Here is a 17,603-nt window from a genome sequence, read left to right as displayed (position 1 = left end):
AAGCACACCTGATCCAGGTAATCAAGGTCTTCAGGATTACTAGAAACTTCCAGGAGGTGTGAGTTGGAGCTGGTTGGAGCTAAACCCTGCAGAGCTGCGGCCATCCAGGAATTGAGTTTGACCCCACTGGTCTTAGTATATTGCGACTGTTCTCTCTTTTTTTTTCCATCAGTGCAAAGAAATGCAAGTACTGGCAGTGCATCAGATGGAGAGACTAAAAAGTTTATCAAAGATGGCTGCTGTTCACTTTGGACAGAGATGGGGGAAGAAAAGAGCGGCCAGAATGCAAACAAATTCAAGCGGAAGGAGCACATATGGATGTTATGGTGTAGTAGGTGTGGATGCCATGAAAAGAAATGGTGTCAAACCCATAGTCTTTGTAAAGGTGATTAAGTTGGATTAATATTAACCAGGACGCTGTAAATTATGTATTTTATTTTAGTTGGAAGTAGATGCCATCTTAAGAATTTTAAGGTAAGAATGTCATTTTGTGGAAAAACTAATATTCAAAACCTAAAGAAGAAGAAAGAACCTGAAGAAGAAAGAAAATCATATTTTCAGTCTACAGTACCTGCTGCAGTGTGCAGATGTTGAGTGCGCGTCTACACTGAGCACAGCGGTAGTGGGAGGGCAAGTCTGTCATCATTACGGGAAACATTCATTTATCAGCCAAACTCTATCGCAGTATGTTGAAAATCCATACGTCGATACAACTGACGCACTGTGCTTGTTTGCATGACGGGTTTTAGGAGGGGAGTGTGAAATAAGTCGCAGTCAGCCGGCATTCACAGCACACAGCAATGAGCACTAGGACAGGGTGAGTGTAAACACCCCACTACATCTATACTGCAACGAACGACGCCACAGACTAGACGCTGTTAACCCTCTGGGTCTGCTTGTCACACAGGGAATTTATGCCAAAGTAACTTTAAGGTTTTGAGTAAAAAATTCAAACCCCTATTAAATTAGAGTAATTTTGTAAATTCTTTCCTCCAAACTAAAATTTCCGTATCTATCTATCTATCTATCTATCTATCTATCTATCTATCTATCTATATATCTATTATTATATCTATCTATCTATCTATATATATATATATTTTTTTTTTTTCCTGTAGCTGCTGTGTAAACAAGTGAACGCAATAAAAACCACACTGACATGCATTCAGACAAGAAAGTTTAAACTCTGCTTTCACAGTTATAAAAACTGGGCCCAAGTGTTACAAATTTATACAATTATTAATTACGTTATTTATTTGCCAAATAAAGGGTCCATGTTTTCACAAAAGGTCAAAAAGTCATGTGTTACAGTTTTAGAACTGTTCAATATTTTTGTAGCCAATGCCTTACATGCCTAGTGTTCAGAAAGTGAATTTTCCAAAAAAACTTAACATACTTCGTAAAACGTTGTGACAAGTTGCTCCAGTCTCCTTATAGTTTGAGACCTTATATACATATTGGACAATTGCTTAAATGTTATTATCAGTAAAATTCATAAGCTGATATAACTGCAAACGCATATTAAGGTGTTTTATTGTATTGAGGTGGTTATGTGTCCTTTTGAAGAATGAGATTTTTAAGTCTTCTGACTGAGAAATTGGAAAATGGTATTTAAATTTATATTCAAAACAGTTATGAAAGAGACTTCTCATTTTCCTGCAAAGTGTTGTAAAAATGTAAGGATAAACAATATTAAAAACCTAGTCATTTCAAATTTGCTGTCACTTTTGACTGTACAAAAACACTGTTGAAATCAAGCAAATCAAGATTACTAATTAATCCTTGTACAATTTCTGTGCTAACTGTTCCAAACTCTGGATTGCTTAACTTCTCTCAATGTATATTTATTTTGATTCTCAGTTCCAATTTTGTTGTTATGTTATCCCACTATTCATACTTCTGTTTTCTTTTTACATAGGTGGTAAAATTCTGAAATGACTGACTACCTTAAAAGTGCAGCACTATTGCGGTCTAGGCCCTTACACACTAAAGAATAGCGCCGACAGTCATGAGAACTGGTGTGTATATTATACCTATCCTTATGCGTAACTATTGTTTTTCCCCTTTAGAAATATATATATATATATATATACACACACACACATACAAAATTATATATTGTCTTTTTTGTGGGCAGAAGTTATTATTCTGCAGCAGCCGATGTCTGTGTGTGTACCACCAAACCATGAGGTGACCTTAAGAGTTCAAGCAATAGGCACTGGTGCATTAAATTATCAATGGTTTGATAAACAACAGACAGAGGTTTGTAGACTATATCATTTATCTTTTATATCTTTTATTTATTTTTAAAAAAGTTGATAATACAATGAAGAATAAATACCCAAAAGTATCAAATAACACAATGCTCAATCTTTTCAGGTGGCAGGTGGGACAGAGCCCGTGCTCACTGTCTCTCTCCAGATATCTGGAAAATATATTTGTAGAGTGAGCGACCTGTACTGTAACTATAAGTTCACAGAATGGGTAAAAGTGAGAATCCTAGATGAACCAGGTACTTTCCATTATCTCATAGGCTATTGTCATTACATTTTTATTAGCATCTGCATTATGAGCATATACATTTTTATGAGCCCACTGCTCTGGGTGTGTGTTCATGGTGTGTGTGTGTGAACTTTGGATGGGTTAAATGCAGAGCACGTATTCTGAGTATGGGTCACCATACTTGGCTGTATGTCACGTAACGTCATTAATCATCTGGCCTAAAGGCCCCGATATACTTCAAGCGAAATCGAAGAACGAACTTATGTGATGTAATTTTGAACAAAATCCAGACAAAACCAAGATCGTTTTGATAGTTCGAAAATATCTTGCCAAAGAGAACTTTCCGGAAAAGTTCATTCCCGCAGCAAAACAACTTCGTACTACCATTGGTCCATGACAATTATATCAGGTGTGCCCTGAGGCTCCGCCTTCTCCCATGTGAAACTCTTCTCTGGCTTCATTTCATCTGTCGAGTCCTTGGAGGTGAGATGTCCGCGCAGTGGAGAGCCGCTTTATTGTAGCAAATTAAAGGGATACTCCAACCCAAAATGAAAATTTTGTCATTAATCACTTACCCCCATGCCGTTCCAAACCCGTAAAAGCTCAGTTCGCCTTCGGAACACAATTTTAAGATATTTTGGATGAAACCCGGGAGGGTCAGAATACTCCATCTGCCATCAGATGTGCAATCTGGGTTATATGAAGCGACGGGAACACTTTTTGTAAGTGAAGAAAACAAATAACTACTTTATTCAGTAATTCCTTTGTCAACAGTCTCCTCTGTGTCTGTCCATATCACCGTTTGCTCTTCTGTGTCATCCGCGCCACAAGGATGCGCTGTTTCTACGTGTATTTAGCTTTGATTTAAAATAAATCAGCGCTGTGTATTTTCCTTTTAAGTTGTGCTTCTGATGAAAAGAGACACTGATACTGCATTTCATGTTTAATACTGCTGATTTTTTTTTAAGCAATATATTAAATAAAGTGCCAAGTAAAAATAAACGTGACATGACTTCACGGGAGTGTTAATTTGCAGAGCTTGTGCAAATATACCCATGTTGCTATGATCAGATATTTATATAAAAAAAAACCCTGCTTGCTGTTTTCTCCAATTTTATTGTGTTTATTTTGTTTCTGAGAGGAAAGCGCGCAGCACCTATTTACATATTCATATTGATATTGCTTTCATCAGATTTATGGGCGGCATCGGGATGTTTGCTCATATTTCGAAACGTCAATTTACCCCTAAACAAAGAATGAAAAGGAACTTTTGTTTTGAGTATATCGTGGCCTTAAAGAGTCCATGAACCCATTGTATATAGTTATATGGAGACTGACATTTACTTATCAGTGATTTATTTTGCCAGGTTTGACTCAATGTGCCAGTTTTAAGACTGCAGTATCTATTACATAACGTGATGCATTGTGTTTAGGTGTTTCTCACACATGGAAAGGGGAAACCCATATTGTCATTCACCCAATAAGCCAAACAGTAAAACCAGGGGAGACTTTCACTCTTAAATGCAAAGCTTTAGGCAAGCCTGCGCCTGCCTACAAGTGGTACAGAAATGGTCGCATCCTTCCTAAACAGACCACAGAAACACTTAGGGTAAGTCCACGGTACCATTCTTTGGCTCTATCTTTTTGTTATCATATTGATACATTTTAATGGAGACAGGGTAAGCTGGAAGTCAGAGAGAAACTAACCCCTAACCCTAAACCAATTAGAATGACCTTTCTGCATGCCCTAATCTTTCACCATGCCCACTGCTCCTGTAGTTATCTCTACATGATTTTATGAGCAAGTTAGGTTCGGGTCTTTGTTTTTAAATGTGAGTAACTTGCTTTGACTGTAATGACTGACTCAGTGGAACACACAGTTGTAAGCTTTCTAAAATAATCTTGTTCTACATTTGGTCTTCTTTGTTTAGATAGAAAATGCCAGCGTAGACACTGTGGGTTCATACCTCTGTGCTGTGTCAAATATTTTGGAGGAGAGATGGTCTGAAGCAGCTGAGATTGAGATGGGTAAGAGCTGCTGTGTATTTCATTTTTGGCCTACAGTGCACAGCTTCCATTTTGGAGTTGTGGTTTTCGAAGACTCTAGTGGCCATATGTGCAGAATATGTTGCTTTTGTATTTTTTTTTTTTCTGGAATTGCTTTTCTTTATCAGCATCTTATTATCTAAATTATTTTAACATTTAAGGTTATTTATTATTATTATTTTTTTTTTCTTTTAAATTTCATGTTTTTTTTGTTTTTTTTTTCAAATTGTTAATCTTTTTAAAAAATGTTTTTTTATTTTTTTTTTTTTTTTTTTAAATAATTAGGATTTAGGAATAGTTCACCCAGAAATGAAAATTTGCTAAAAAATGGACCCTCACGCAATCCAAGATGTAGATGAGTTTGTGTCTTCATCTGTTTTGGAGAAGATAAATTAGATTACATCACTGGCCTTATCAATGGATCCTGCACTAATTTATTGCATTCAATTTGACAATCCTTTGTTTGCCACCATGATTCGATCTGACTTGCACTTTAACACTGTAAGATCTTTCTTAACAGCGTGCTGTGTGATGAAAAAGCAGTTTATTGAAAACATTAATCAAAGGAAACCATCCCGTCTTTGGCTCTGGGTCATGAATACTTTCTGCCTCAGTGTAGTTCCAGTCTAGGTTTCAAATTACGTGGTACTTTCCGCAATTTGTAGGAGTTAGAACACTCAGGAACTGATTGTTATTTTGAATCTAAACAGATCCTTAGATACATGAGATAACAACTAAAGTTAGACTGAAACCAGCTCAATGAGAACTTCCCTTTTTACTTATCACATCGTGGAACACAAATAATGTTAACGCTGAGTTTTTTTTCTTTTCTTTTCATAGTGAAACTAGTGAAAGAACACAAGCTATAAGCTTTGTGAAAGCATCCAGCAGCATGGTGACATTTCTCATTCTCTTTCAAAATTTCACCAACCTTCCTTTTTTCCTCTGGTTTCCCCACAGCACCTCCAGAGCCAAAACCAGAGCCCACGCTTATGGGTAGGTCACAGACAAAAAAGCGCTTTTTCAGCTCATGCCAGGTTAAAAAATAGACCTTGGTTTCACAATACTCCCACTTTTAATATTTCCCAAAATAGACCTTGGTTTCACAATACTCCCACTTAATATCATTGAATTTTCAAATAATGAATTGGAGGCCCCTGCCACAGTTATGGAAATATTAGTTTTAAAAGTCGCTTGAAATGGAAGAAATCCTAGAAAGTCAAAATATCCTCCATTGAACATGTATAGGACATATGTACAAAATATATATATCTGTTTTAATCTTTTCTTTTTTTTACTTTCTTTTGAAATTACTCGTAACACTCAGTAATTATATTAAAACAATTATTTAAAAAAGTAATAAGTAAAAAAAAAATATATATATTAAAATACTAATTAACAATGCATTTAAAAATTATGCATAACCAATAAACACTGGTGTTTCTACAAGGTGTGTTTTGCCAAATTACCCATGCAATTGCTATGATGTGCATATTTAAAAAATGCAATAAAATAAAATCTAATAAAATATGATTTAAAAATAATACTTTTATGAACAAATTTAACAAAGCAAAAACAAAATTTTCCCTTTAGCAACGACCGACAAAGTGGGCATTGCTGATGGCAACCTGAACTACAACAACCATCCTGGCGCTGATGGCCCCCACCATGGATGTTCATGAGCTGGCCAATCTTCTTCTGCAACAGCTGGGCTTCAGAGTGGTCTCTCTGCTTGATCTCACCCTTCAGGAAATGCAGACTGCCATCGACAAGTCCTGCAGCTCTTGGACCGTGGAGTGTATTGGTGAGTCACATGTTGTGGGTTTGCTGGAGAAGCTGGTAGGAAATGCTTGGTGTGTTTCCATGACTGCTGCTTAACTAAAATTATTTCTCTCACAGGATGTGATGATCTCACAGGAAATTATTTCTCTCTCTGACAATGGTTGTTTGAGGTGAAAGTTTCAGGGTCCGGGCAGCAAAAAAAAAACCACAGTCAGGAAATTATATGCAGAGATAAATAGATCAAATTGCAATGTGCTATCCACATGCTTATTTTAAATTATCCAGATTCTCTCAGTTTGAATTTGTGGCAATCAGTGCTAAACCCATTGTGTCCTCCATGTGATGGACGTTTTTTTTCCAGTGCTGGACACTACACAGTCCCTTTGAAATTCTACTGTAAAAAAAATATTGTATTGTGCTGAGTCAGAGGAAGTTCCAAAAAAAAAAGCTTGGTTTCCAGTGCTACAGTATCAGTGCAAGTTGTTGTGTGTCACGAAAACACACACACACACACACACACCCACAGACACCACACACACACACACACAACAACACAAAAACACACAAAACACAGCACTTTCAGCCAAAGGGCTTTTCTTTTCAAATAACATTGAGATGGCTGCAGTCTGTTGATTGGCTGATAAGAGATGCGTGGGCAGTAGTGTGCCTTGCTGCTTTCATCTCCAGAAACCTATGTTTCAAACCAACAGATTTATACTGGTTCCTTAGCTAGCCCACATAGGACTTTCCTTTTTTTCACTTGTATTGTAAACTGCAGCCTCATAATGAAAATCATTTTTGCACACAGTGTATTTCAACAGAAAGTGGAAAATGAAAAGTGTTTAGTCATTATGTAACACTGTAAGCATGCCTCTGAACTGTTGTCAATGTGTGGGTTAAATTTCACTGAGGGCCCGTAGCTATTCACAGCATCATCAAAATATGAAGGTTCATTCTGTAATTAAAGTTGTGTAGTTTTCATGTTTTACCACAAAATTAAGATTCTGTCATCATTTGTTCACCCTAATGTCTTGGCAAACTTGAATGACTTCCCTTTTCTCTTCCTTCTGGGGGGCAAAATTCTTAAACTTTTGGCCAATTCAAGTTGTCAAGCTACAAAAAGTACACAAAAAGCACTGTGTGTTAAACAAGTACCTTAAAATGGCTCATCGCGTTGTGCTACAGTTTATTTCAAATCTTCTAAAGCCATATGATTGGTTTGTGTTGTAAATTTATGAGTCCAGTGCGACCGGATCAGCTGGATCTAGTTTATGAGTTGAATCTGCACTACTCTGATGCTTTTATGGTTCGGATATTCTTAAAAACTTCTTCTTTTGTGTTCCTTTGAAAGAAAGAATGTCATACAGGTTTGAAACGCCATGGGGGTAGATGATGACAGCAGATGATGACAGAATTGTAATTTTTTTTAGCGCACTCTGCCTTGAGATGAAAGATTTATCAGCACGTTGTTTGTTTCAGCTGTGTTGCCCAAGATTGACTCTCACTTCCTGTGAACTTTTTTGACAACCTGTTTTGTAACGAAGTATTTGTTGTGTCATTCTATAGATTAATTTACTATATAGTATATTTATATAATTTTTTTTAAAAAACGCAATGTTTGATATAAAAAAGCGGATCTACTCGCAACCAGAGACCTTAAACAGAAACATATGAACAAACCATTAAAAAACACTTCTCATGCCTTGTTCTGGATGCAATTTCAGCTGTTTTTTACTACGTGGCCATGGCTATGAGCACTCAGGCAGAATTTACCTGGTGGCCATTGACGCTCCAAGACCCTACCGTACAGAAAAACTGTGTGTGTGTACAGAAAAGTGATGCACAATATGCAGAACAAAAAAGCCCAGCTCAACATCATCTCTCCTGGACACCTGTAGGAAATTGTAGGCCTGCAGGAACATGATTATCTATTGTTTGCCCACAAAAATTTGTAAAAAAAAAAAAATTAAAAGTCTGTTTAGAATTCCAATTTCTTAGAATTGTCATTAGATAATCATTTGGGCATGCTGCTACACTGTTTAATGTTTGTGCTATTTTATATTCCCCAGGTACAAACAAAAAGGCCCTCTCTCTGATATTAAGCCTTCGGCTCCTCTGGGCAACACTGTGTATGGATACGCCACGTAAGTACTGGGTTACAGTTCTTTTAAGCCTCCAACAAAACTTCTTAAACAGCAGTGATTGTGTACTACTTGTATAATCAATGACGTTTGCTTCCCGCAGGAGTGAAGATGCAGAGGCTTTTGAAGTCCAGGATGGTGGCAAGAGGCAGTGGGGATCTTCCCCAAGTACTTGAACAAACATGTCTAAGCCAGAGAGGGTGACCCCTGTCTTGGAGACAGGTCCTCTGTGGGTGAGGCTATTCTACCAATTACTCTTCTGTTCCATAATACTTCGAGAGCTTTGGCCTGATCACCCCAATACTGCCCTACATAGGCAGCTATCCTTATTAAAGGTGCCGTGTGTGGTCACATTTCCGTAGGCGAATACAGTCAGTTTTCAAACGGAATCCTAAACGATCGTGAACTTTTCACATGAAGGTGAAAGATTTCCACATGCAGATTTTTTTCAGAAACACGCCTTCAATAATCTGGTCTAAGGAATTCGCTGCTTTTACTAATTCGAAAGCTACCTGGTTTGATAGTGACCTCTGTGTGACCACTTCATACACTGCTACACTTTTTGACAATAGACAATGGGCCTTTTTGCCCACAAAATTCCACAGCACCCGCCATCTCATTTTTAGAGGTCTTACAATTGAGGACAGTGAAAATAGTAGGACCCTTATGATTTCAAACTTGAATATGGAGTATTATATCTGTGAATATTAACCTTGCAAAAAGTGTTCTAGTTTCGTCTACTCTACATACTCAAGCACGCATGTTTTTAGTAGCCACTGTCTCTCACTAATGAGGACATGAAGAGTTTACTTCTGAGCATTTTACTATTTCATGTTGATAAAACTATTTGGTAGAATCTACTTTTCAAAGTAGCTAAAACAACAATTCAATAATAGCCGTTTATTAAAACATTCCTTTTTAAGGAGTCACAATTTTTTTTTTAAAACTGTAAACCTCTGTTGTGACACGTTATACTTTTTTTTTTTTTTTGCCAATTGTTCAAAATGAATGTACTTACATTTTAAAAGAATTCATTAAATTAACTAAAGTGCAGTTATTTGATTACCCCCATATTTGATAATAAACCGCTATTAGCACTCACAGTAATAAAAGCTATTAGTAATAGTTTAATTTAATATAAACTATTATTGTTAAAAATAGTATAAATATCTAAATGTTAAAAGTTTGTGACCATGAATTAACAGCAATTTTTGAATGTAATTAGAACGCATTAAAAACAGGAATCTTAGAAAAGATTTAAATGGAGAATTATGGGAATTTGAGGGAAAAAAACTGGAATTTCACAGGGCCCTAAAACAGGAATCACAATATGTCCTAATGTTGATTCTTTAAGGTCGATTATGTAATTAAATATATGTGCAAGATGCATGTGCAAAGGTCTCCAACTGATCTCTAACTCTCATACTAAAAGTTAGTGGTTCATATCAAACCCTAACCAGGAAGTTTGAGGAATTTCAAAAACCATGCTGCCTTGCAAGCACTGTAATAACAAGATATTGTCATATTACATAATACTTCACATGTGAGATGTAGTGAACAAGGTCACAGTGCTTTCAGAGCTGTTGATCATTAGCGGATTTATACTTGGAGACACTTGCGAGAGCAACAAACTGGTTGACATATACTGTAGGTGCCAGACGTTGGTTTCCTTCTATGATCCGTACCCTCCCCGGCATGATGTGAACGTGGATTTATGTGTTAATGGTTGAGATAATCCCCCTCTCCCTGTGGAGGGCTGCTTATTTGGTTGTTTGATTGGTGTCTTTGGTAACAGCCACTTGGCGTTTTATATTGAAGCTGCCCAAAGCATGTGACCCTCATTCTCTGGCTGCTGTGCTCAGGTTGGGGTAATTTGAGAGCGCTTAACCTAGAGACGGCTGTGGGGGTGCCCCACTTACCTCCTGTCTCGTGTGCTTGCTGCTCAGTCTGCCCCCTGTCCCACTGCCATTATCACTGTGTTTGTTATGCCCACAAGCACTATACTACCTTCCTGTCTCAGTAACTGTCTCTGATCATAAATCAATGATTGGGCACTGGTTACTTGTGAAGCACAACGATCACAAAACTAAGCACTATTCTGTTGTAAAGCATTTTGGTTTTAGGTTTACTTTATATTTCTAGCTAGTAATTTGCTTTTCAGTACAAGTTTTTATCATTTATACTAAATGTATTTACACTGTTATTTAAGTTTGGAGTCCAAAATTGTTTTGAATGTTGCTTATGGCTCACCCAACGGCTGCATTTATTTGATTTTTAAAAAATAAAGTAAAACTGGAATATTGTGTAATATAATTACAGTTTAAAATAACTGTTTTATATTTAATAGTTTTAAGCATCAATTTTTAAAATATAATTTATTCCTGTGATGGCATTGATCATTACTCCAGTCTTCAGTTGTCACATGATCCTTTAGATTAAATCATTCTAATCTGCTGATTTGGACCGCTTCAAGACACATTTATTAATATTATCAATTTTTAATATTTACTTATTGTAATAACGTTTTTTGTGAAAAACTAAATTTCAGGATTTTTTTGACGACTAGAAAGTTTAAAAGAGCATTTATTTTACAACAACAACTGTTCGTACTTGCTTTGGAAACAATTAATTCAAATTGTGCAAATACTTGTACTGGAAACTAATATATAGTGGGTACTTTAGAAGAAAACATTTATTTACACTTTATCACACTTTATTTGTTTTAACAGTGTTCTATTTGTGTCTCTATAGAAAATGACCCAGCTTGCATCGCTTCACAAAAAAATTGTATTACAATTGTGAAATCCTGTAAATTTTTACAATGTTTCTGCACTAAATCTCAATTTCACTTTTTCTTACTTTGAGAGCAGAACTTCTCCATAGGTGTGAATTGCTTTTACTTCATTTTGCAATTAGGGGTAACGAACCTTAGCATGTTTCCTCAAAGGTTTTGTTACTTGCCGTTTTATCTGGACAATGTTGCCGGAAGAGTCAGTTTCAGTGTCTGAAAATCATAATGGACCACTGATCATTTTTGGACAGAACAGTAATATGATCAGTTGTGCAGAGCCAACATATTTACTGTATTTTGTAATAGGTAAGTATGTGTGATTGTAACGAAAAGCTTTCATTCTAAGAATATGGGTATGTCAGGGACCCCTGTGTGCGTTGACAGGGCACGGTAGTTAGAGGATCAGATCCACATCTGACTATGAGCCCACGGGCTTTGATCGATCCTGTGCGAACATCTGGTCACACCATGGAGCTCCGCCGGCGATATCGCTTGTCGGGAAACAGGCTAATGGTATTGACATGTTCCTGAACCAACTTTATATGAATTGTCATCAGGAAGATATCCTTAACTCTGAAATGCTTCCTGTGTAAAACAAGCAAACCAAACAGGTTTACTGTACACCTAGTATCCTTGTATGACTTTTTTCCAGCCTGAATGTCCACTTACTTTTTTTTATGTTTTTGACAAGGAAGTTTCTTATGCTCTTGCAAGGCTGCAATTATTTAAATACAATATGGGACAGTACAAAGATTAGGAAGAGCTGTTGTTTACTTTTACTATAGTTTTTAAATGTGTTTTTTCCTGTAGATTGTAAACATAAATTTTCAGCAGCGCATTACTCCCAGTCTTCCCATGAGTCCTTAAAAATGATTTTAATTTGCTGATTTACGTGCTCATTATATCAGTGGTTATTTGTTGGTGTTCAGTTATCAGTTATCAGTTAACTTCAGTTAACAGTTTTTGCAGCTTAATATTGTTGGGGGGAAACGGTGTGATACTTTTATAAATAGAAAGTTCAAAAAGAACAAACTTTTTTTTTTAAATTTTAATCTTTTGTAGTGTTATTCATGTATTTTTCTGTCACTTTTGATCAGTTTTTTTGTGTCCTTGTTAATATTGATTATTATTATCATTATTATTATTATTATTATTATTATTTATTCTTATTATTATTATTTCGCCCGATTATTTTAATCTTACTTCACACACTTTTGAAGACAGGTTGGGTGAGAATATATGTTAGCAGTCTGTTCCACAAATCTAGATACTGCTAAGCAGGGCAACATCTGAGCAAGGGTTAGGAATGTTTTTATGTTGTGGATATTGGTCTCTTTTATTGTTACCTTAGATCAAAAATGAACACATCAGTCAGTTCTGGGACGTGAACGTAAAGAGCCTTTCAAAAACAATAAAAATCTTAATTATTCGAAACTTTTGAACGGTAGTGTATATGAGTAAAGTATAGTAAATTGATATTTTATGCTACGTAACCGAGTTTCTACCCTCTTCGGACGTTTGTACAATCTTATTTAATGACCTAAACCTGAGAAAATTGATCAGTTTTGTCATTATACTATTATTCCTTACGTAGTATAATTGAACTCTTTTATTTCTAAAGATCAAGGAAGGAGAATGTTCTTTTTTTCTATTTATTTTTATTTTTTTTTTAATTCATGATGCATTAGGCCACATTTTTTTTTTTTTTTTTTTTTTTTTTTTTTTTTTTATTTTTTTTTAAAATACTCAGATTCACCATTACAAGTAATGAAGATCGCTGATTTGGTGCAGCCGCAGCACTACCAGTGAAAAACGGAAGGTGCGCGCTTCGTCCCCCCCAGTGCCGGTGTCAGTGCCTGCCACTGGGAGAGTTGAGCTAAATATCATCATCGTAACACATCTCACAGTTGTGACTTCCGTTTTTGTTTGATTGTGGGTTATGATTTGTAAGTACATTACTCATGGTAATAGCCATGGGTGGAGGATTCATTCAAAACTATTTGTCTGCTTTAAAAGGAAATAGATTTCCTCCCAAAAAAGAGCCAAATTGCCATCAGTGATTCTGATTCATAAACTGATTCCGTTATGCACTTTAGACTGTGACAGTTTTTATTTGTCAAGTATAAACATTTTAACAGCTGGGTCATTTAAAATATGAGAACAGCCCCATTTTGTGTTGATTTGAGCAGAATAGTGTATTCTTGCATTGTACTCAGCATTGTACAGTATTGCTATATCGACTATAGGGTTGGCAAGATGTTATGATATTTTGAAAGAAATATTTACTGCCCTGTAGCCAAGGCTGCATTTGTTTGATCAAAAAATACAGTAGAAATACATTAAGTAAAATTCATGTTTTACATCGCTGTGTATCTATGTGTGGTTTGTTTTTCTCAGTTCTACCTTGCGCGAAGGTCTCTGGACTTTCAGTAAACCTTGTGGGGTTTTGGGGTTTTTTTATGTTAAGTGGAGCGTGAGTTTACTCTGCCCTGTTCTCCAATGTCACTGGTTGTGTTCGCATTCATTGAAAAACTCAAGCCCTATGGCCCAGGACTGCAGTCTGAGTTCTCGAGAGTGAACCAGTAAGTCACAGCGTTTTCATGTCCTCTTTCGCTGGCATAAGCACAACACCACGTATACACAAGGGGGATATAAGGAGGTCCAGCGACAACGGAAAAGGAGAAGAGGGTTGAATTTTATAGTGTTTTGTAACTTGAGATTTGCTGCTTACATTTTTTTCAAACTCATGGAAGAGTGATTATGGAGGACAGTTCATGCACAGTGGCATTGAAACATTAAAGCAAATAATAAAATAGCAAAACAATTTTCACTCCAAGACCTTCCTGAGTTCTGTTCTAGACATAAATAGGTCTAGTAATATATTTTTTTATATCAACATTGCGTCACATCCACTCTCTCGAGTTTTTTGGGTTGGCATATTTTGATCATAATCACATAACCGGTGTTAATATTCAGGATGTTTGTATAATATTGATAGTATTTATGTCATTTTAATGTAACTTTTTAGATATTTTAAGTTTAATTTTAGCTTTAGGTTGTTTTAGCTAATTTGTATAGAGCTTTAGGTATTGTTTTTATTTATCTTTCAATTTTTTAGTAGCTTTTTTGGTATTATAAAAAAGCTCAAGTGTAATTGTAGTCATTTGAATGGACGATTAATGTTTGAGACCCATAATGGGTGTGTCTATTTATATTAAAACAAGCAAAGCTGAACTGATCGAAAAAGCTCAAGTTATATTTGTTTTGAATAGGCAACATCCAGTTTAAAATATAGCAAATTTTGTTGTCCGCTGATATATTATGTATGTTAGCTACACTATTTATGTTTTACACAATAAATTAAACATTAAATATTTATCATAAAAAAATAGTAATACTCTACTGCAAATTGTGAAGTTTAAGAAGTTCAGCAGGATGAAAACTAAAACTGTGGATCTACTGACCTCACAGGGGCGCGGCACAACCTTGTAATACGTCCTTGGGTATATTGACATGTTTGGAGCAGTTTTTTTTCACTTTACCTTTCTTGGTACCTGCTTGTTTCGAATTCCTTAGTCTTAATAGTGGTGATGTGGTTTTTGTTTTTAGCCACTGCAGGACATTTTCTCAGGGTCTGGTCGATCAAGAAGAAAATGGACAGTCTGCTTGTGAACAGTGAGTGAGAATCCTGAACTTGCACCCTCAGATTATGGTAGCCTTCAAAGACTTCAAGGTACATTTTAAAGAGTTGTCTTGTGTCTTTGAACTTAAAAGAAATAGTGGTATAGAGAAACTGAACACGCATTTTTAAAAACATTGAGACACTGAAACGCACATGATTCATATTTAAAAACAGTTGGTTTGCAACTGGTAGATCATGAACAGAATGGGTCACAAATAATAATAGGCGTTTTCAGACGAGCTTGTAATATGCACATGCCTTGCATTACTATTATACTATATATATTTATTTAAGCAGTTCTTATTGCAGGAGATCTTCATTGTTGCTTGTGAGAAATCCACTGATATAGTATAATGAAATTATTACTGGAAGTCAAAAGAACTCACTGTTTAGAGAACATAGTAAAGAAATTGCAGATTTATTCAAGAAACTTCCTAGGGACCTCTGGTTGATCAAAGTGGACACTCAAATACCCACCCACACACAAACTAAAGAACGTGCTCACTGAGAGCAGAGAGCTGGACATAGGCAGGCCTCTCATTGCCTCCTGCAAGCGTGAATCAGATGAAGCCAGTGGACAGGAGACAAAGAGAGTGTGTCCATTACTGTGGACCACACTGTCCAACAATAAGATATTCTCATCATCAGAACACCATCCTCGAGCCCGGGTCGGGCACCTGAACACACGCAGAGGCTCTGAGAACCGATTACAGAGTTCAGCCAATCCAGCTCCCATGAGCAGCAATGAACAGGAGGAGAAAATGATGAAAAATGAATAATGTTTAAGTAAGGCATTGTTTTGATGCAAACAAAGGATTTTTTCAACATTCAATTGTATGCTTTTTGCTTACTCAATTACCAGGTGCGATACAGTAATGTGTGTGTGAAGAGAGAGAGCAACGAAAGGAAGGACGTTCTCATAGCAAAGTTAGAAAATAATTTATAGCAAATATGTCTGTAAATCAAATAAGTGTAACATTCTTAGTATAACCAATAAAGTACTACATTCTTTCTGAGTTTTTCCGGTGGGTGATGAAGATTTCATCTATTAAGTGCAGTCTTGGAGTTATTGACAAGTACATTGCCATTTATTTTAATACATTTGTAGAACTTTTGTAGAATACTTACAATAAATATAGCAAAAAGTTATATTAAGAGATTACAGCTACATTCCGGTTTTTTTTTTTTTTTTTGTTTGGTTTTTTTTTTAATGAAAATATGGAAAATCGGGAATTAGGTTTATTGTATTTTGAAACATCTAGCCCATACAAGTGTTTTAATTTTTTTATTTTAACAGTTTAAATATTGTACAGGTATTTTAAATGTTAGTCACTATCACAATTTACAGATAAGTTAAAATTAAGGTTCGCATAAAGTTAAAAGCATAAAAAATATACTAAGATTAAATTTATGCAAAAAGATCTTGTTTATTCAAAAAGATTACCTTTTTTATTAAATACCAGAAGAAACACAGACAAAAGATTTATATACAGGTAACATTAATACATTATATTATATACGGTCACATTATATTTTATATTCATTTACATTTACATTAGTGCATTGTTTGATGTTTTTTTTGCTGTTGGTTTCATTTATGTGAAATATATAATTAATTTAGGATTATTTATTAAAATGTGAAGAAAGTTTTAGCCAAAAAAAATAAGAAAATTGTCATTAAAAAAAGGAAAGAAATCCTGACACATGCCAATATAATTTTCTAAATAATTTTAAAAGTAATTTGACTATTTTTGTAAACACATTTTTTGCCTAAATGTTTCATTTTCATGTATGTATTTTTCGATAGCCTGTTTAGCCAGGACATATGCAATATTTTGTAGATAGTTTTTTTGATGTTGTTAGTGTACGATTCATTCTGCCAGAAAATTAATCGGAGTAGAGAGTTATCCTTACAACCTTACCTTTGTCCACATCTTACTGGACATATGACCTCCAAATATACTCAGTGCAGTGCGGCCCGATATTGCCTTGTCCATTTCAAACGAGTCCTTATTATTATTGGAGATCTTAACCAGTGGCTCGAAGGATTGTCAGTCACTTCTGTGGTCCCGCCCCCTTTCTCAATATCAAGCGGTGAATGGTCAGCAGTCTGGGGCTGCTACTGTCTGCTCGTAACCACAGCGACTTAATCTGGACCTGGATGCGTGGCTGGAGGAACCTGTTCGCAATAAACAGAAGAATTAACATCTGCACAGCGTTCAGGTCAACGGATAAAGATGCTGTCGGCTTCGGTTAGCACGTTTTCACCTGGGCGTACCGGAGAGTTTTGGTCGATGTGACATTGCTTGAGCTTTTTGTTCTGGTCCCGGACGCGGAGCAGCGCTCGCGCTTTTGAGAAGATGTTGAGTCGGCTGATGAGTGGCAGGGTCAGAAACCTGGAGCGAGAATACCATGTGCACGGTCAGACCTGCTGGATGATACGGAGTATACCTGCTCCATTCATAGTCAGTCTCTCCAGCGGCACCTGTGCCGAAAATCGCGAAAAAAATCCGCGATCTGCAGACCTTTTGTTGCAGGCTGGGAGAAGCGTGCGGCAGTGGGTTTTAATAGGCAGTTTGCCAGCAGCATCCCCCCTAAACCCACTCCTTAGAAAATCCGGCAACGCTCGTTTGAATAGGAAGAGTTTACAGTTTTAAAG

General features: G+C 36.1%; 1 pseudogene; it reads left to right on the top strand.

Moving 5' to 3' along the window:
• The window catches only part of LOC122145609, a 30,659-nt pseudogene that overhangs the window by 1,107 nt on the left and 11,949 nt on the right, over window positions 1–17,603 (top strand).

The sequence above is a fragment of the Cyprinus carpio genome, chromosome A1 (assembly GCF_018340385.1).
Source record: "Cyprinus carpio isolate SPL01 chromosome A1, ASM1834038v1, whole genome shotgun sequence".
NCBI lineage: Eukaryota > Metazoa > Chordata > Actinopteri > Cypriniformes > Cyprinidae > Cyprinus > Cyprinus carpio.
This window is presented reverse-complemented; position numbering and strand designations above follow the sequence as displayed.